The sequence below is a fragment of the Aedes albopictus genome, chromosome 2, assembly GCF_035046485.1.
Source record: "Aedes albopictus strain Foshan chromosome 2, AalbF5, whole genome shotgun sequence".
NCBI classification, from domain to species: domain Eukaryota; kingdom Metazoa; phylum Arthropoda; class Insecta; order Diptera; family Culicidae; genus Aedes; species Aedes albopictus.
The window spans coordinates 309,105,199-309,126,578 of NC_085137.1; the positions used below are offsets into that span (position 1 = coordinate 309,105,199).

Here is a 21,380-nt window from a genome sequence, read left to right on the forward strand (position 1 = left end):
GCAATGTTACGATAGACGGGGATACTTTCGAGGTGGTAGAAGAATTCGTCTACCTCGGTTCCTTGCTAACGGCTGACAATAACGTGAGCCGTGAAATACGAAGGCGCATCATCAGTGGAAGTCGTGCCTACTATGGGCTCCAGAAGAAACTGCGGTCAAAAAAGATTCACCCCCGCACCAAATGTACCATGTACAAGACGTTAATAAGACCGGTGGTTCTCTACGGACACGAGACATGGACGATGCTCGAGGAGGACCTGCAAGCACTCGGAGTTTTCGAGCGACGGGTGCTAAGGACGATCTTCGGCGGTGTGCAGGAGAACGGTGTGTGGCGGAGAAGGATGAACCACGAGCTCGCTGCACTTTACGGCGAACACAGTATCCAGAAAGTGGCCAAAGCTGGAAGGATACGGTGGGCAGGGCATGTTGCAAGAATGCCGGACAACAACCCTGCAAAGTTGGTGTTTGCTAACCATCCGGTTGGTACAAGGAGGCGTGGAGCGCAGAGAGCACGATGGGCGGACCAGGTGGAGCGTGATCTGGCGAGTGTTGGGCGTGACCGAGGATGGAGAGCTGCAGCTGCAAATCGAGTATTATGGCGGCAAATTGTTGATTCAGTATTATCATGAATTTGATGTGAACTAAATAAATGAAAATGAAATTGTGTGCTTTGCGGACGACATGGACATTTTCGCTAGAACATTTGGAACGGCGGCAGAACTGTACACCCGCCTGAAACGCGAAGCAGCAAAGGTCGGACTGGAGGTGAATGCCTCAAAAACAAAGTACATGCTGGTAGGCGGAACCGAACACGACCGGATCCGTCTGGGTAGTAATGTTACGATAGACGGGGATACTTTCGAGGTGGTGGAGGAATTCGTCTACCTCGGATCCTTACTGACGGCTGACAACAACGTGAGCCGTGAAATTCGTAGGCGCATCATCAGCGGAAGTCGGGCCTATCACGGGCTCCAGAAGAAACTGCGGTCGAAAAAGATTCACCCACGCACCAAATGCACCATGTACAAAACGCTAATAAGACCGGTGATCCTCTACGGGCACGAGACATGGACCATGCTCGAGGAGGACCTACAAGCACTCGGAGTTTTCGAGCGACGCGTGCTAAGAACGATCTTCGGCGGTGTGCAGGAGAACGGTGTGTGGCGGAGAAGTATGAACCACGAGCTCGCTGCACTTTACGGCGAACCCAGCATCCAGAAGGTGGCCAAAGCCGGAAGGATACGGTGGACAGGGCATGTTGCAAGAATGCCGGACAACAACCCTGCAAAGCTGGTGTTTGCAACTGATCCGGTTGGCACAAGAAGGCGTGGAGCGCAGAGAGCACGATGGGCGGACCAGGTGGAGCGTGACTTGGCGAGCATCGGGCGCGATCGAGGATGGAGAGCGGCAGCCACGAACCGTGTATTATGGAGAAATATTGTTGATTCAGTTTTATCTTGAATTTGATGTAATACTAAAGAAATGAAATGAAATCTTGTGAAGATAGCAAAGTCCCTTAGCGTAGGTAACGTCCAAGCTCCGAATGTAGTTCCGAACCTGTCCTAAAAAGTAGCTATTGCAGAGGCTCCCGGCAAGATTCTCGGAAGTTACTTCCAGAATCGAGCACTAGTTTACGACACAGAGATGGGTCGGAAGTGCTTTTACATATCCATAGGAGTCCCACAAGGTTCCATCCTGGGTCCGATCATGTACGATGAGGTTTTGAGGTTAGAGTTCCCAGTGGAAGTGGAGATTGTCGGCTTTGCTGACGACATTACGCTTGAAGTCTACGGTGAGTCGATCGGAACAACCGGAAGTCGAAGCAGCAAGCGGTGATCAGTGTAGGCGATTGCACTATCACGTCCAGGCGCTCCGTCAAACACTTGGGCGTGATGATCGACGATAAGCTCACCTTCGGTGGCCACGTTGATGACGCCTGCAAAAGAGCTTCCACAGCTATAGTGACACTGTCCCGGATGATGTCCAATAGCTCTGCGGAGTACGCTCGTAAGCGCAAGCTTCTGGCTTGTGTTGCTACGTCCATACTAAAGGTATGGCGGCCCGGCTTGGGGCACTGCGCTTAGTACCGAAAGTTAGCGTGGTAAGCTAGAAAGTACTTACAGACAGATATGCGTGAGGGTTGCGAGCGCATACCGTACCGTGTCTAACGACGCACTCTGCGTCATCACTGGTATGTTGCCTATCGACATCCTTATCAGGGAGGACATGGACTGCTCAGAAATGCGCGGCACGAAAGGCATACGCAGGTCTTCCAGAATCGCCTCCATGGTTAAAGGGCAGCGCGTGTGGGACAGTTCCACCAAAGGAAGGTGGACCCATAGGTTGATACTGAGGGTAGATAGTTGGATTAATACGCGCGCCATGGGGAAGTAACATTCTACCTGACACAAGTCCTTTCAGGCCATGATTGCTTCCGACAGTATCTACACCGTTACGGGCATGCGAGTTCTCCCGAATGCCCTGTTTGTGCCGGTTTAGAGGAAACGGTGGAACACGTTTTGTTCGTGTGCCCGCGTTTTCGCACAATGCGTAACCGTATGCTTGCCACATTCGGAGAGGACACAACTCCGGACAATCTTGTCCAGAGGATGTGTAGGGATGAGTTTAGCTAGAACGCCGTTTAAACGGCTATCACCCACTTTGTCTGGGAGATACAGAGGAGGTGGCTGCGTGGAATCGGGTAATGGCTAGTTCATATGCCGTCCACCGTCCAGGGGTTCATAGTCGGCTTCTTAGGTCATACTGGTGCCCTGCGGTCGAAATCGACTCTTACAGCGATTAAGTGGCCGCGGAGAGGAAGTCCCGGTAGCGGCGTTGTCGTGGCGTCGGTCTACTGGGTTGGATCCGAGCCCGTGGTTGGTAAGGGGTCCCCGGCAAGGGTCGGGGCAGGTGGAGACCCTGCTGTCAGCAACCTTCTGGTGCAGCTGATAGGGCCTGAAGGGTAGTGATACCCTTGCCTTCAGCAGGTCAGATCGGGTTGCACGTGGGCATCAGTTCTTGATGTCTGCAAAGTAGTTGGGCGCGGGCGGGGTTGACCCTGCCCGCCTTCCGAGGACAAAGGGAGTGGAGAGGACCAGTGAACTGGAGGGGAGGAAACTGGCTAAGCGCCAGCATGTTACCGTGATGGACTCTTCAGAGCGAGTCATCGATGTTCGTTGCTGTTAGGCTACGCAGCTAACCTTGAGGGTGCGATGTGCACTAGCCCCTCTCTAAATCAATACCTTCTTGGTGGTTCCGGAGAGACGTAGGGTTTGGCGACCATAGGAATGTGTTTTAGTGGGTCGAGGAGAGAGTATTCCTGGCTTTTACTAGTGTTGTAGACGGCCTTAACCCCACACTACCCTAACCTTCCTGTTAGGGTGTCTGTTGAGCAGATTTTTCCCCCTATGGTTTAGAAGGTAAAAAAAGACCCATCTGCCTGCTGGACACCGCCGAAAAACTGTTGAAGAAGATGATTATGTCGAGGCTGCTGGTCTATACCGAGAAACCAGATGACTCTGGGCTCTCGGATAACCTGGTTGGGTTCACATGATTGACCCGCTTTAGCGTAGCGGTACTGTAACGATCGAGGGGTTTAGAAGCGTTTCTACACAATGCTAGAATTAAAGGACACTAACCGCCATCCCTTTCATCTGGCTGACGAAAAAAGTGCACGGCAGCCGGCAGAGCTGAAGCAAAGACGAACTGCTCGTTTGAAGGCTGCAAACTGGCCACTCGAACGGTTCTCTAATTACCGACTGTTGCCATCATCACTAATTTATTCATTGCTTCTCCAGTAGTCCAGCTAGCTAGAAACAGCCGAAGGACGCAACAGCAGCGCTCGAAGGAGGCGAACCACCTTGTAGAAAGCGCACTCACGTCCGTTGCGCGTTTCATGTTTGTAAAATTTAAATGATTTTTTTTTTTCTCTCCGATCTGCTGCTACTACAAGCTTTTGTTGTTTCGAAAAGTCGTTCATTTATGCTTTACTAAGCAGTAAGCAGTTTCTTGCTGTACGATTTTTTTTTTTGTTTTCAGCTAGGAAACTTTAACTACCCATCATGGGCGCGGAGCAACTCGGAATGAGCTGCAGAAAAAAAAATAATTTGAATAAAAGCACGAACGTAATGAAAAAGTGACCCAATTGAAAAGAAATTTATGCTCTTTGTGTATCACGACGAAAGGCGGCTGGGCTGGCCCTGGGGATGGCGATGGCGACGGCGACACCAACCATCGTCGTAGCGCGACCGGGAGAAGCGCGCGGGACAACAGTCAGCATTCGAAACTTTTCTTGCAAGAATCATTCCATCGCCGTCGCTTTTTTATCCTTCAGTGGTTCTCTTTAGCGCGCGCTCCAGAGAAAGAAGGAGAATGTAGGTTTTTTTCCTGCCTAGTGCTCCAAAGTTGTTACTTTTTTGTTCTGTTCGTTCTTACACAAACCGAACTGAACTAGGACGTCAGGCTTTGGAAGCCGAATGCCAAAAACTTGGCTGCTGGGAAAGTTTTATAATTTATTTCAAAACTTCTGGATCCGGTGCTTTATCCCGATGGTGATGGTGGTGCTCGCAAACGTCAAAAGTGCCACTATTTGCTAGCGCAGAAGGTGGTGGTGGACCTGTTTTGGACATGTCTCTGTTAAAGAAAATTGGAAGATTTTAGGAATAGAAGTTACATACTCATTTCTTTAATTTAAATTAAAAACTGTCAATGAACTTCTCTATAACCTTCTCTAATTTTTACAAAACGATATCTTATTTGTATTTTTGAATTGATTTTGTTCATTTTACCGTAGTGTGTTAGTTCTTCATTGTTTTTTTTTTCTTTTTTAATATTTGCCCTTTACATTAACCTTTCTTCAACAAATATTGAAGGCTTCTTATTATTAATTGTCATGAATTTAATGCTTATCATACAAATTTCCACCACTGAGTGTTCTTCAAACCGTAATCGTAAATATCAAAACACAGATAAAGTCCAAATTAATCACAGCCCCATTAAGCAGCACATTACAAGCACCACTTTCTCTGTAGATTCCTGGTGCAAAATCGTCCATGAAGTTGCTGAATGTTTTCTAGGATTGCGTGGATGAAGCGGCAATCCTGGAGGAGGTTTTCTTTTCCTCTGTGCCGTGAACTGTTTCGCATTCTTTTGCTGCGTCATAGAAAATGTCGAAATCAATTTTGCTAATGAGCGTGTTCCAGCACAGTCATCGCTGTTGGCTGTGTGGAATGGTGGCAATAAGAAAAGAAATCGGAAAGATATTTTCTGTTTGTTTGTGACGAGAGGAGTGCTTGTGTTGAGAGTTGGGTGAATCAATAGATAAAATTTAATTATTTTAATTAGTTTACGATGTCAGAAATAACACATGTTGAGAGTTTTGAAAAATCTATTTAATAGTCAATAGCACCTTCTTTTTGCAATAAATGTATTGGAAAAGGCTATAACCCATAGCCTATGAATAACCGGCCCACTATATACACTTTGTCTTCAAAAATTCGTGATAGGTGCCACAAATGAAAAGAAAATGTATTGGGCTGCTCAAATTGATAGATGTCTCGTTAGTTAGAGCTATTACAATTTATGCGAACTCCTCGATTAAGGTAAATTTTCTGATCATTTAAACTGTTATAACTTGAAAGTTTCATCAAAAACCCTTTCCAAACTATATGTTGTTGAAAATAGAAAAGATAGAGTTACTATTAATAGTTATAAAAGTTTAGGTCAGCCATATCGAATTCGGCTGCCATCATGAATTTTATGACAAACTTCTTTTACAACATTCGCGACCATCACAAAAAATATGGCGCAAACGTTACATGATTTATTAAACTGCAGATTACTTTTGATAGCAAAAGAAGACATCTCTATTTTTTCGATTATTAATAGTTGCAAAAATTTTGAATAAAAGGTTTTTGCCGAAAATTCCAAGAAAACGGCCGCATTCAATATGATCGACTTGATATTTTATAGCTTTAAGGAGAAATATCAGATGATACCAGCGATGCCAGATGGTTTTCTGTATCACTCGTTCAAAAATCTGTATCCCATACAAAATTTAGGTGAAAAATCTGTATTTCATATAAACGCAATCTGTACAGATGCTCAAAAATCTGTATACTACAGATAAATCTGTATATATGGCATCCCTGGATGATACAAATATGGCTGCCACAATTGCCGACTTGGACTCACATTTTCAAGTGCACCAATTTTAAAAATTCAAAAACAAATGCACTCGATTTGTAAAAGTTGCCCCTTTTTGCAAGTGAGCAAAGCCAGGATAAACAAATGCGGCTTGATTTGATGCTTAGTTCGTCAGATTTGTGTCTCTAAAGTTTGTATGCAAAACTGCAATAGGATTTCTTGATGTTTCACCTTGAACAGTAGCAATACCTTTCCTCTTTTCATTTAGAGGTGGTTTTTAAAGAAACCTTCGAAATATAACGGTTTAAAAGAGTCCATTCGCCAAAATCGAGGGGTGCCTTTAACAAATTGCGTTTTTGGATAACCAGATGAACTCTTAGCAAAAACATATACCCAAACAAAATTGATATTACTACACCATCCGCTCGATTACTCCGTGCTGTTTAAGTGGACTGCTTTTATAAATGGGCCAAAGTCCAGCTAAAAGGCAGTTGACTGTCTAAAATAAACAAAATACAACCTAACATCTTGCAAATCGATAAATAAAACACAATATAGCAATAGCCTCCAACTCCGGAAGGTCAGTACAATTATCGAGTGGCACTTGCTAACTGGATTGTTACCAATGCCCAGTTATCGAGCAGAAGCTGTATTACTGTTTGAGCTTGAGCTTGATTTGCCGCCTGTAGTTGCTACTCCAGTATCGCTAGATCAGCTATGCTCGCATAACGAATCAATAAGATAGCTGATTGGGTCAAGTGTCCCAAGTAGCACTTATAACTTAGGGACTGTCCATTAATTACGTAAGGGAATTTTTGCGATTCTCCGACACCCCCTCTCCCCCCTTGTAAGATTTTTTGTATGAGAACCCAACAATTTTTGTATGGCGCGTTAGATTTCTCAAACCCCCCCTACCCCCATAAACCCTTACGTAATTAATGGACGGACCCTTAGGAAATGTTTTAGAAAAATAATAAAGATTGCATAGCCGTTTCACTTCAGACAAGTCGTAACAATACATATCGTCTGTTTCCTGCAATAGGGGCACAACTCAAAAAATGTGAAAATTGGGAATCTTGGAGCACCTTCTACAAGTTCACTAAATTCACTCATCATGTCACAACACTAAACGAATTTTGATTGTTGTATCATAGAAAGGGACTTAAGGACTATCTGTTTCATGAATTTCGGATTACTATTTTTCAAAAACTATTGAAAAAGTTATCTGATTTTGAGTTGTGCCCTTATTGCGGAAAATTGGTGACAATGCGAAAATCTCGAAATTCTCAACGAATTTTTTTTTTACTCATTCGTTTATTTGAAAGGCTCTGGCGCCACATGGGCATAACTGAGCCGAAATCATTTGTTTTCACAGTGATTTTACATTTTACAATTTATTACTGCCTCAACGAATTTTGAAACGAATTTTTAAACTTTGTAAGATGAAAGTTTACATAGTTTTTCGTCATTTGCCTTCAAAACCTCAAAAATGACAAAGTTTGAGTTGTGCCCCTATTGCAGGAAACCGACGATATATTCGAAGTAAACATTCTGATTGCTCAGACATCACGATGCAACCTTAATTTTGTAGAAGCTACATTAATGTTACAAGGCTTTTGCGAAATATGCTCTTGAACTGTCAAATTCAAAAAGTTGCATTCTTGACATCATCCTGTTACATCGAAACCAAAAACCAAAACAAATGACCAACCCAGTTGCTGCGAAGTCAATGCTTGGGTGCCATATATCACGTTACCGAATTTCGCTTCCAAATGACGACAGTGTAACTTTTTGTTGTTTCATAGTAAACATATATGAGACGCACAAAAACGTAAGATTACTTGGTCACAAATGTGCAACTTACCAGTTACTAGCAGATTGAGATCAACATTGCATGTCAAAAGTATCGAGTAATTTATATGTTCATATGCTAAAAAATAAACGTCAAATTCGATGTTTTGTACTTATTACGTTAAAGAACCATTTAAAAATACTTACTTTAAATCCTAGAACTTAGAGTCCTGTATTTATTTTTAATTTTTAAGTTTTAACAATATATGATGAGAATATTGATATTTTCAGACATCCAACCGGCAATGTACGTTCGGCCCAATAATCACAATGGCGGCGATTAGTTGTTTCAGTTACAGAAACCTGACATAAAATAACCTTCAATTGTTATTTTGGAGTCTAAATCAAACAGAACAGAAAATAAAACTTACCACATTTGGCGAAAAAATGACCAGGCATGCCTAGTATACTTCTTCCCATTCAAACACCGTATACCAAATCAGTGAGGTATGCAAAAGTATATGCTGAAATTATCGAATTTCGTAAGCGTGCGGGTTTTCCGTTAGTAAAATTGACAATTTCACCGGAAAAATACACTTGCCAGGCTCATTTAGGATACAAACCAAAAACATCTCCATTTTATTTAAGAGACACTTTATTTAATCGCCATTGCCATGTTTTGGTGGATCCTTCATCATCGCCCAGGTAAACACTAAGCATTTAAATAAGCCGTACAGCAGCCCGAATTATGCATTTGAGATGCTTGGTGTCCTACATGAGCAGTTAGAATGCATAACTGCCTTGAAATAGCATTAGCTGTGCTGCTCAAAAGCTTTAGGCTGTAAATTAGCATTTCACCTGCTTGGGGTGTTTTCGTTCAGGAACAATCAGAATGCTTCCCAACTGCTCTTTGAATACTAAGAGCAAAGAGAATGGGAGATATATTATGCATTTCACAGCACATGTTGTCTTTCTTTCACAGGACCTATGCTTCTGTTCACAAATTTGTGCATCTGGTTTACTTCTTCTTTTTTCCTTCATCAATCCAAGAGATCAGAAGCAAACATTGCTGCAGCTGGGTTTGATGGAGCTTGGCCATCAAAAAATGACTTATTATGATTTTGTCGAAAAATGTGTGCTTGATGTGCCACCTACTTCAGTTTGGCGGAAAATGCTCTACACACAACGGAATATCGTTTTCAAAACAAGTTTTGTGTGTTCAAACTGAAGCTTTTTTTCAAGCATTCTTTATATTGGGGATAAATTCAACGCATCGGCACAACTGTAGCATCGTGGAGCAGTAGCAGTACAATGACAAGTATTCACTATCTTCGGATCCTAAGTTCGAACCCAAATCGCTACTAAAACAAGCAAAAAGTACCACCTAGCACCAGCTGGAATGTGGAAGGATGGTGAAGCGGAGAAGCGGGCTGTGAGAACAAGAAGCAGACGCAAATCTATTTTTTTTTTTGTTCGACGAGGCTTCTTTGACATTTTGTCATGACGTTCCTGAAGGGGTAGCACTTAGACAGTCCGTTATTTTGCCAAAACCTGCTGTGGAGAAGCATTAAAGGCAGTGTTGGGAATACTCACTTGCAAGAGTGATACTCACTTGCTTCAATCTTAGTCCAGAAGCATGCTATCAAAAATGATGTTTGAAGGGCTTTTAGATTGTAGTTTAATCTAAAAGATTACCGAATGAAGTAAAGGTCACAAACGCATAGTGAGAGAGCTGTGAGTACGAGGTGAGTAAAATTCGTGTAATTTATACTCAACTTGTGCTCACAGCTCTCTCACGGTTTTGGTATGCGTCTGCGACCTTTACTTTATTCGAGAAACTTTTAGATTAAACTACAATCTAAAAGTCCTTCAAACATCATTTTTTTGAAAGCATGCTACTGGACTGAGATAGAAGCAAGTGAGTATAACTTTTCGCAAGTGAGTATTCCCAACACTGATTAAAGGCGTATATACGACTAATTAGCATTTGTGGAGCGGACCTGGTGTGGTGGTTAGAACACTTGACTATCACGCCGAGGACCTGGGATCGAATCATACTCCCGACATACTCACAAAATGTGGGTTCTTCCTTCGGAAGGGAAGTAAAATGTGGGTCCCGAGATGAACTAGCCTAGGACTAAAAATCTCGTTAATACAGATAAATAAAATAATTAGCATTAAACGCATTATCGTAAAGGCAACTATAATGATGAAGGAGTGCTATTTTAAATGCTTAATGGTTACTTGGGTAGGGAAAACCTTAGCCTAAGCCTCTCGGAACAATATTCTCCGCCGGGGCGGCGGCCATCTTTCACGCTGCAACTAAACCTGCGGACCGGCCTCTTGTGAATATCAAGCAATCAAGGACCCCGGCAGTTTTATGGGATCCCTGGAAGTATTCGCGATGCCCTCAGAACTGACTCGTCAGCACTTGCCGCTTTGATGTACTTCATCTAGGATGCAGGCCTTTATTTTAAAATATAGCACACTCACTTCTTGCCATGTTCAACTTTTGTAATAGTTAATCGTGATTCCTCAAGCACTATGTGATATTTTGCAATCGTTTCATGTTTAGAAACTTCGTGTATTTTGCTAGTTCTGATTTTTAATTCACTGAAAAGCAACCTACAAAACTTCAATTATGTACTAAGGGTTTTGCGTTTTGAATTTGTTTCCTATCTGTTTTCTTACAAGTATGCTAAATCACTCCGATAATACACTGTACATTAGCTCATAAGCAATTCTTTTATAGTTCATTTTTCTCAGGCGAGCCCTTCTGGCTGGTCTGATTTTCCACGACACGGTATGAACCTGCCTGAAAAAACTTTTTAATTCGTGTCACGGGCAGCACAAAGTCCCTTCGCGAGTCGAATGTGGTTCACGGGACGTGCGTTGGGTAGCCCTTCCATAACTCCAGGTAACTAAAAGTTGCATAAGAATGCACGTGTTACATCGTACGAAGTGCTATGTTAAATTGCTATCTTACGGTGGATGAACAACTTTCATCGCATATTAAGTTATTTTGTTTGACCGATTGGGATGTATCAACTTAAATATGTAAGGTATTGCCACATGGCAACGAACGATATTCCAATTTATTAACGATCACAAAGTCTTTAACGATCATTGGGGTCTCCAGTTAGCCTAGTGGTTAAGGCTATGGATCGCCAATCCGGAGACGGCGGTTTCGATGCCCGTTCCAGTCGGGAAAATTTTCTTCCTTGGCATAGTGTATCATTGTACTTGCCTCACAATATACAAATTCATGCAATGGCAGACAAAGAAAGTTCTTCAATTAATAAAGGCAGCCCCAGAAAGTATGGACGCACCCAGTCTTCAGTTGACTGGGCCTGATCGATGGTTCTAGTTTCGGGCTTCGTTTTGGCTGTTTCTGTTTACAATAGGATTGAAAATTCAAATGTTCTTTGCCACGATGACCATTGGAATTTGAAATGGTAACTTTTTTGGGCATACCCCGCTCTGTGTAAATGAGAAGGTTTTTTCTTGTACTTAAATACTTTCATTATTTGTTTTTCCAAACGAGGGTTAGCAGGATCTTTATTTTTAATCCAATTTTTGCCTATGCTTAAACGTGTTATCCCCACCGTGTTTGCTGATTGCTGCTTGTACGGTTTTCTCACTTACTCCCACCATATGTTGCTCATTTCCTTAGTGATCTTTCAAACTCTGTACATCATTTGTGCACATTTTTTCAATGATGTTTCGCTGAAAGTTCATGTTTTTAGAAACAAACTGTTGAAATCGCAAAAACCGCTATACATATGCTGAGAAAATAGGCTGACCAACAGGATGTAGCTTTCAAAAAGAACTAGTCATCAATAGTTTTGAAACGTCAGTATTTTCTTTATGCGTCCATACTTTCTGGACCGGTCTTCAACTGTGGAAGTTTTCAAAGAACACTAAGTTGAAGCGAGGCAGGCCAAGTTCCAGTGGGGACGTATACATCAAATTTGCGTATTTGTATACTGCGATGATTAAACATACTTCAATTGTAGTTTATCATATTTCGCCAGTTTTAAATACATTATGGTACCGTAATCCGGGGTAACATTGATCAGAATTTTCGTTCTTTCTTGAATAATTCTCTTGTTAAAGCAAATGTTACATGTTTTATATTTTTAAAACAAGTACTGGCCCTCTGAACATGTGTTAAGCTACCCGAAAAAGTATAGTAAAACTTTGAAACATGTCTAAATAGCCTTTTTAATCTAATTTTTGATTTTGTTGATTTGGGGTAACATTGATCATGTCAGTGATCAATGTTCGTTTGTGTTGAAAATACCCTTACTTACAAAATTCGGGGTCGCTGATTTTGAAAATGTTGTCCAAATTCTTACAAGTTATGTACTTTTGGAGTTATCTTAGGATTGAAATCCTCCAAACCACGAATAACGCCTAAAGGTAGGCAATGGTTTAAGGAATTGATAGCCTATTTTTAATAAATCGTATATTTTATTGAACAGGATGATTTTCATAAAAGTTTCATTCATTAAATCCAACTCTAGGATATCATATTGAAGTAATACAGTGATTTCTAAGCTCATATTGTATCTAGTATTCATGCCAAGCATGTATGTTTGACAATGTGTCTCATTGCGGTATGAAGCACAGTTAATGAAAAATCGATTTATTTCAATGTTTATGAAATTAAATTTTCATGAATTGCTTGTCATTTGATAGCTAAAAGATAGCAGATTACGATATACCATTCGATAGCAGAAACTGGTTTAATGTAAAATGCTTGTTTGAACATTTTATGAGGTCGGTCGAGCCGATCAATGTTACCCCGCTGATCAATGATACCCCGTTTTACGGTACGTATAAACTCGCATAAATACAAATATAAACTCATTCTATTCATAGTCACATTAGCGAGAATTATAACAAGAATTATAGAAACTCGAATAAATAGGTGATAACAATGGAAAAGTTTCTGTTTAGCTGCGGCTACAGTGTAAAAAGCTTAAAGATGGTGAACAGCCTTCATTATGGTTACAACGTGATATTTTTAGTTTTTGAGGTCCTGATAATCTGTGGTGCTAACCGGAAAGTTTAGTTGAAACTTGTAGCACTTGAGCAGGAAATTACACTCCCTTGTTTTAACTCCAGATAATCTTATGAACTTGTGCAGAGCAGGTAACCCCATCGCATTTCATCAAACACTGAAGCGAGTCATGATAATTAATCAGCTGTTACAAAAGTATTTGGTATTAAATGTAAAATACAACTGGTACTTAAATCCCAAAGCCGAACGTTCGACACTGGGGGACAAAAATGTTTTTTTTTTTATTATATTAAGTCGTATAAGATTTTCCATTCCATTCAAATGGTTCGCACCGTTGATCGCATAAGATAGCGTTTTAAGTCATGATTATTATCTTGTACTCGAACTTTTCATGATTATTATTCACCTGCCCATGCACGTGTCTTCTACTTCTTCTTCTTGGCGTAACGTCCTCACTGGGACAAAGCCTGCTTCTCAGCTTAGTGTTCTATGAGCACTTCCACAGTTATTAACTGAGAGCTTCCTCTGCCAATGACCTTTTTGCATGTGTATATCGTGTGGCAGGCACGAAGATGCTCTATGCCCAAGGAAGTCAAGGAAATTTCCTTTACGAAAAGATCCTGGACCGACCGGGAATCGAACCCGTCACCCTCAGCATGGTCATGCTGAATACCCGTGCGTTTACCGCCTCGGCTATATGGGCCCTGTATCGTCTTTAATTCTGTACGCATAATGCAATTCTGAAGATACAGCAATGTTTCTGAAAACAGAACCACAAAAGCTGCACAAACTGCTACAGCTTGTAACAATATTCAGCAATTGTATTCATCAGCAGCCAAGATTTAGGAATCTATTAACCTCGAAGTAGTGTCAAATGGAGGCCACTAGCTATTTAGAGCTGTAAAGTAGAGCATTTATTTATTTATTTATTTATTTATTTGGTTGTAATCAACAGGCTAGGTAAGCCCCAATGATTGTTATTACTGAATTAATAATTTCTGATCCACTGAGCAAATAATTTCATGATCCACTGTACATACAAAACATTCGAAACAATTGCACGATAAAACTAACCAAACATCGAAATCATCATTTACGGTTCCCAGTAGTAGGTTTCGCTCTGAATAAACTCTCTAAACATCAGTCCGGTGGGCCAGGTAGATTCCGAAACAGCAACTTCTTTGTACCTCCAGCAAACTCCAACTTTGAATGATACGTAACGTAATTCGGCATCGTTAATCCAATGAGGAACCAATCGCACTACATCGGGTGGATCACTTAGATTGAGATGTTTGGTCACCATAGCTGATATTTCTTCACATGATACGTGTTTAGCCACTTTCGTAAAGAAAATCCAAAACTTGCGTCCTTCATTCGGAGATGCATATCGTTCGCTGGATCCCACTGATAGCTTAATTCTATCAGTCGGATTAGACGGCATTGTGAAACTAGTGTGTATTTTCGGCGTTGATGTAGGTAGTCGAGCAGTGCTTTCACCACTAACCGGTGCAGGAGGGCTACTAAATGATTGCTTGAGATCGTTGACACATTTTTTGATTTCCGCAAACTCCGTTTGTAGGTGGCTCACAGCAAATTCTAAGCAATTTTTGGCATTGTCCGAGAGGTCTATTTTTGGCTTCTCTATATTTTTCCTTTTGTTTGCCACTTCGGTCATTGATTCCCGAACTCCAGGCAAACAAGTTTCACAGATCCAGAAAACATGTTCATCTTCCCTGCAGTGCCGCAAATTGTACACATTCATCGACGTGCATCTCAAATGGTATTTATTGGTACGACAACAATCACACTGGACTTTTTCCTCCAATGCATGAATAGGTTGTTTGCATTTTGTACATCCGTAGCTCATTGTTGTTGATAGCGATGGCTCACAAGTAATCGAAATTAAAATCGGCTTTTTTAAGGAATGCGTTGACTAAACGAGTGTATTTTATATGATTTACATTCAACGTACAATTCTACACCTCCGGCAAGCACAAAAATCAGTTTTGGAGACTCAAAAAACACAGAACAAATAAAACAAATCAGAGCAGCATTTAACAAGCGATGATCTCGTAACAGACACACACACACACACAGCATTTAAACGATATTTTCTCTATTTGAAAACGCTTTTGGCCAAACCAGCAGATAAGCATTTTCTTACGCTGCAAATGGTTTCAGAGATGTTTTCTTTGTCTGTAAACAATCATACCCTCTAAAGTTCGTGTTGGGAAAGAGGCAAATTGTTTGGCTGAGACAGCCTTTTGTGAAATAATCACCCATTTAGATTAACTGATATTTTGTTTCTTTGTGTTTACTAGGTATTGCTAGGTTTGCTGATGATGATTCTATCGTGTTCATGTTTACTACGCGCCTTTCTCGATGTCGCATTTTGGTTGACAGTGTTCACGTACCCACTCTGGGAAAGCAACCACCAAACCAATTCACCGAACAAAGAAAAGCAGAATAATTTCTTTTCTGCAGTAGGAGGGGGTATCACGCACTTAACCTAGAAGTTAGAACTACCGGCATAGCTCCTCCAGAGCGTCTTCACTTCCGAAATGACTAGGGAGATGATGACGCCACCACCGACGCCATTATTGATGAATAACACGTGGTCGGTCACTCAAGGCGCTGGCTGTCACTAGTAGGGAAATGTGCATCCATACATTGTGCCTCAATGATTCGAGAAGAAATGTCATTTCACGATTTCGCCACGGTTGTTCTGCGGAAAAGAAGCGATTGCCCATGTAACTGGGTATTCCGCTTTTGCACGTACTTGTCGTACTTCATGGACATTCAAAAGGCGATAAATCGTCCTGAATGTGTAAGTAGTGGTAGTTATCGTTCTTTTCGTTTTGTTTTCCCTAGTTTGGCCTACTTGTTGTATGAAGGGGGGCTATCATTCCAGGATAATCAGTGGTTTGCTAGTGTTCATGAATATTGGACTGGTTCTTGGGAGCTTTATTTTACGATCATGGGGGATTTTCTAGCAAATTCCATGGAGAAGATATTGACGATGATAGTCACACATTTTACAAATGTATAATGCTTGAAACAGTTCGAAACCGTAGATATCTTGTGTGTACCAGCGATCAAGAGTTTTCAAAATCGCTCCTAACTATTCACACTACTGCTACTACGACGTCTGCTGCACGGTAGTGCCTTCTCTTCACACATCATTTCGAAAATTCGGTCCCAATTACTACGACCGACCGTCGCCATTTACCCCCTCCACTCATGGCGTACCTATAAATATCTCCACAACAAGGAAGTAGACCAGGACGTAGTTAGATTCATCGTGTGCAACAAATACGTCGACACAGATGATGACGAAGCGGCCATCCCCAAAGGTCTCGCCACCGACGACATGGTAGCAGTCGTAAAAACCAAAATACACCCAAAAACCATAACAAAAACAACGCCAACACCATCAGGACTCGTAACGACCCACCCACACAAAAGCGCCGCCAAAGGAAAACCCAAACAGAACGTTTCCTCCGTCGTCGTGATGTGGTGCACATGGGAAGGAAAACCATCGCCGGCGTCTCCACCGTCGTCACATCGCCATCATCATCATCATCGTCGTCATCATCATCCCACCTCGTCCAACTAGTGGTGTGCTATAGTTCTCTTGAGGCAACACTATCGTAGTTTTTCCGAAACTACCGATCCACGGCTGACGAGGGGAGGTTTGTGGAAATCCTTGCACCACCCGAACTCTCGGTCTCGGTGTCATAGCAGCACAGGGCACGCGGTGATGACTATGATGTCGACGACTAAACGACTGTAACGACGACGCCGAAGATTCTTCGTCTCTCGGAGTCGGAGCTCGCAGGAACTGGCACTTTTCGGTGGAAAACAACACCACTGAACTTGAACTTTTCCTCCCGCGCTTACCGCACACATACACATACACATCTGCAGTTGAGTATAGGGACAGTGCTCGGTTGTCGGTCGGCAGTTTGTATAGAAGATGGTCGAGGCGAAAGGACGCCACTTTTGTCTTCTATTTTGTTCGTAGTTTTTGGTCGATTTTGGGCTCTAGTTTTAGGGTGGCAGGATTTTTCACGCTCATGTGTGGGTGTGTGTCTCGCGTCTCATTGCAGGCGCGGAAAACACGTTGTTTCTTGATTTGGGGTTTGTATGCCGTTCGTGATTTTTTTTCTTCTAGATGCATACTAAGTATGGAAGTCATACGGAATAATCGCGTCAAACATTTATGTTAAGCATTGTTTTAATCTTTATTGCTCATATAAAAGGCTTATGAAATGCATATGATTATTCTTCGCAATGCTTCAACATGGTGCTTGAAAACTTCACGCAGCTACCAAAATTCTTTACCTGGAGTATCACTTATCTCTTGTCATCAAACCAAAACAATAGTCCTGTGCAATGAAGTAGGTTGACCATTGTTGAAGTTGCTGCATCCGGCTCTTTCCCATTTGTTCACGAATAGGTAAGAGCAGAATGCAACAACTTCAACAGTGATCAACCTACTTCATTGAACAGGACTAATAATGTAGCTTTCGAGATGAAGAAACTTCTGGACTGATCCCTGCAGGAACTGCTGTATGAAACCCTGAGAGAACTTCTGCAGGAATGTCTGGTGATTCAAGATTCTTACTTAGAGAGATCTCTGCAAAAACATTTTGTGAAATTCCCAGATCGGAATTTTCAAGGAATCCAGGATTATTCCACAAACGAATTCCAGCAGGAATCCAAAGCAAGAAATATTCAAAGGAATACCAGCGGGAATTTCCAAAGGATTTCTAGTAGGTCTCATCGAAAAATATCCAGGAGGAATTCTTGAAGGAATCTTCGTAGGAATTGCATTAGGAACTCCTGATAGAATTCTAGGAAGAATCCCCGCAAAAAATTCCAAGAGGATAATCCAAAGGAATTCTAGCAGTGATCCCCAAAGAAATTTCAGCAGGAGTCCTCAAAAGAACTCCAGTGGGAAATTCCAAACAAATTCGAGAAAAAGTCTACAAACGATTTTTAGGAGAAAACAGAGATGAACCAGCCCCCGGCTGAATATCTCTTTAATAAAGATAAATAAATAAATAAATTCTAGGAGAAACCTAGGGAGAAACCAGCGAAAATTATCCATAAGGAATCTCTTTAGGAATTCCAGAAAAAATCTCGTAGGGTGGAATTGCCGAAAGAATTCCAGGATAATTCCCCGTAGGAATTCCTGTAGGAATCCCAGAAGCAATTCTAGGAGGAATTCCAAGAGGAATCCCCATAGGAATTCTCGGTGGAACTACCGGAGGAATTACAGAAAGAATCCTCGGAGAAACACTAGGAGGAATTCCCGAAGGAATTCCAAGAAGAATCCCCGAAAGAATTCCAAGAAAAATGCCCAAACAAATTTTAGGAGGATTCACCGAAGGAATTCTGGAAGGAATCTCCAGGAGAATTCCACGAGGAAACCCCGGAGGAGTTCTATGAGCGATCTCCGAAGGAATTCCCGTAGAAAGTCCAGGAGGAATCCCCGGTGGAAAATCAGGAGGAATGCCCGAAAGAAGTCCAAGAGGAACCTCCGAAGGAATTTCTGGAGGAAATTCTGAAAAAAAAAATACAGGAGGAATTCTCGGAGGAACTCAGGGAAGAATCCCCGAAAGAATTTCAAAAAAAAAATCACCGAAAAAAAAATAGGAGGAATTCTAGAAATGAATTCCAGGAGGAATTCTAGGAAGAATATCCAAAGGAATTCTAGGAGCAATCTCCGAAGGAATTCCAGGAGCAGTCCCCAAAAGAAATCCAGGAGGAATCCCTGAAGAAAGTCCAGAAGGAATACCCGACTAAATTCCAGTAGGAACTTCCAAAGGAATCTTAGAAGAAATCCTCGAATAAATAACAGGAGAAATCGCAGCAAAGGAATTCCAAGGAAAATCACCGCAGGATTTCCAAGCAGAATCCTCAAAGGGTTTTCAAGAGGAATCCCCGAAGGAATTCCAGAAGGAATTTCCGGAAAAATCTCTAAGAGGAATCCCCGAAAGAATTCCAAGAGAAATACCCGAAAGAATTACATGAGGAATTCTAGGAGGAATCTCCGAAAAAAAATCCAGTGGGAACTTCCTACGGAAATGTGGGAGGAATAATCTAAAAATAGCTGGTGTGAAGAATCAGTTTAATTTAGAATTCACAAATCAAAATAAATTCAAAATAGTCAGGAGGAAAGCTCGAAGGAATTCTCGCAGGATCCCCAAAGAAATTCCGGCAGGAATCCTCAAAAGAATTCCGGTGGGAATTTTCGAGTGAATTCGAGAAAGAATCTCCAAAGGATTTATAGGAGGAATCAACGAGAAATATCCAAGAGGAATCTCTAAAGCAATTCCAGGAAAAAAAATAGAAAATTCTGAGAGGAATTCTTGAAGGAATTTTAGGAGGAATCCTGGACGGAATTCCAGAAGGAATTTCAGCACGAATTTCCAAAGAAATTCAAGGAGGAATTCTCGAAGGAGTTCCAAGAGTAATCTTCATAGGAAGTCCAGGAGGAACTCCCGAAGAAACTCAAGGAGGAATTTCCGAAGGAATTCCAAGAGGAGTTCCCAAAAAAAAAAATACAGGAGAAATTTCTTATGTAATGCTGATGTAATTCCATGAGGAAACCTCGGTGTAATTCTATGAGGGATCTCCGTAGAAATTCTCGTAGAAAGTTCAGGAGGAATATCAGAAGGAATCTCCGAAGGAATTTCAAAAAGAATCCTCAAAGGAAGTCCAGGAGGAATTCCCAAAGGAACTTCAGGAGGAATCTCTGAAGAATTCCAGGAGGAATCCCCGAAGTAGTCCCCGAAGGAATACCAGCAGAAATCACCGAAGGAGTTCTAGAAGGAAACCCTGAAGGAATTCCAGGACGAATCCTGGAGGAATTCCATGAGGAATCTCTACCGCAAACCCAGCAGGAGTCTCCTAGGGGATTCCTGGAGGAATCCGCGACGGAATATCAGCAGGGATCACCGAAAAATTTTTAGTGGGAATCCATGAAGGAAGTCTAGGAGGAATCCCCGAAGAAATTCCGAAAGAATCGACAAAGGCATTCCAGAAGGGATATCCGAAGGAACTCTAGAAGGAATCCCCGAAGGGATTCCAAGAGGAATCCTCGAAAGAATTCTAGGAGAAATTCCATAAAAAATTCTAGGACGAATCTCCGAAGGAGTTCCAGGATGATTCCTCAAAGCAAGTTCAGGAGGAATCCTAAAAGAAGTCCAGGAGGAATCCCTGGAAGAATTCCCCGAGAAATTTCCCAAGGAATTCTGGGAGAAATCACCAAAAAAAATTCCAATAGGAAGCAGTACTGGGGTTGTGAGATCATTACGGACGTCATAATTCGTGCCAACCGGCCCGATATCGTGATTCACGACAAAAGAATGAAGCGGAAAACCCTCATCGACATCGCTGTACCGTTAGATCATATTGTCCAATCAACGTTCTCCGGCAAGATAACCAAGTACCACGAACTAGCGGAGGAGTTGAAGCAGATGTGGAGGAAGTCCGTATAGTTAAGATTGTCCTCTCGGCAACCGGAGTTATCCCCAAATCTCTCCTAAGGTCCCTAGTCGAGCTGCAATTGAAGAAGGACCTGAACAGCATCCTGAAAGCGATGGTTCTTGGAACCTGTAGTATAGTTAGGCGGTACCTGAATCATCACAACTGACATATATTTTTAGAATCATTACTAGAGAACTCCATTGATTTGTTTCTGAAAAAATCCGTGGAAATTATGGATATATTGATAAACCTCTGTAAATATTGCTAAAATTCGTGGAAATTCTTGAAGAAATCTCTGTATGAATTTCTACAAAGAATCGCTGAAAAAATCACGTCAGAATTTCTGAAGGAATCTCCGAAGAAATTTCTGCTGACAATTTTCAATAATTTTCATTGGGATCCCTGCACAGCAAATAATTTTGTAATATCCAAGCGCGTAATTTCTTGCGATTATCCATTTTAGAACGCAATCTCACTCGGATACATCGTTTTCCAACAATTATCACACTGACCATGTACACCGTAGTTGGCACCGGAAAGTGTCAACAAACCCATTCCAGCAGATACCTAGAAACAGTATCATATTTATCACCCACCTTCTAGCTCGGAGAAATAGCCGAGCGGTAAGGGCAATGCCTCACAATCAACGGATTTGTGTACGAATCCATGCCAATATTTTACTTATATATGATTCATCTATCGAACCGGTTCTAGCGATTGCTAGACTTACTTTCAAGCTACGGCAGCTAATTTGCTGTGTGGAAAGGACGTAATTTGTACATCATTTTTACGACGCGACTGATGTGCAGCGAAAGTGATGTGATATCACAAGATTTTTTTTGCTGTGTGGCGATATTTCTGAAGGAATCCTCGCAGTAGTCCTCGAGAAATACCTGAATAAATTCCTTGAGAAACCCTTGGT

At 41.8% G+C, this 21,380-nt stretch overlaps 1 protein-coding gene across 7 annotated transcripts in view; it reads right to left on the reverse strand.

The window, feature by feature from the left end:
* The window catches only part of LOC134288198 (methylcytosine dioxygenase TET-like), a 459,242-nt gene that overhangs the window by 409,804 nt on the left and 28,058 nt on the right, over positions 1 to 21,380 (reverse strand). The window lies entirely within an intron of this gene.